The sequence below is a fragment of the Neophocaena asiaeorientalis genome, unplaced genomic scaffold, assembly GCF_003031525.2.
Source record: "Neophocaena asiaeorientalis asiaeorientalis breed wild unplaced genomic scaffold, Neophocaena_asiaeorientalis_V1.1 scaffold204, whole genome shotgun sequence".
NCBI lineage: Eukaryota > Metazoa > Chordata > Mammalia > Artiodactyla > Phocoenidae > Neophocaena > Neophocaena asiaeorientalis.
Genome location: NW_020173922.1, coordinates 3,367,029 through 3,367,243, shown reverse-complemented (window position 1 = coordinate 3,367,243; position 215 = coordinate 3,367,029). Strand labels below are relative to the sequence as shown.

Below are 215 nucleotides of genomic sequence, written 5' to 3'. Positions count from 1 at the left end.
GACTCTCAACCACTGCGCCACCAGGGAAGCCCCTCCTCTAAGTATTTTATAACAGGAAAGTAGCATACCATACACACTATTCTGCACCTTATTTTTTAAAATCAGTTAACAGTGTACCATGGTGATTTTTTTTTTTTTTTTTTTTTTTGGGGTATGGGGGCCCCTCCCTGCTGGGGCCTCTCCCGTTGCAGAGCACAGGCTCCGGACGCGCAGGC

The 215-nt window shown here is 47.4% G+C and overlaps 1 protein-coding gene across 5 annotated transcripts in view; it reads left to right on the top strand.

The window, feature by feature from the left end:
* Positions 1-215, top strand: part of FAM13B (family with sequence similarity 13 member B) — an 83,495-nt gene that overhangs the window by 25,955 nt on the left and 57,325 nt on the right. The gene's annotated exons all lie outside the window — the stretch shown is intronic.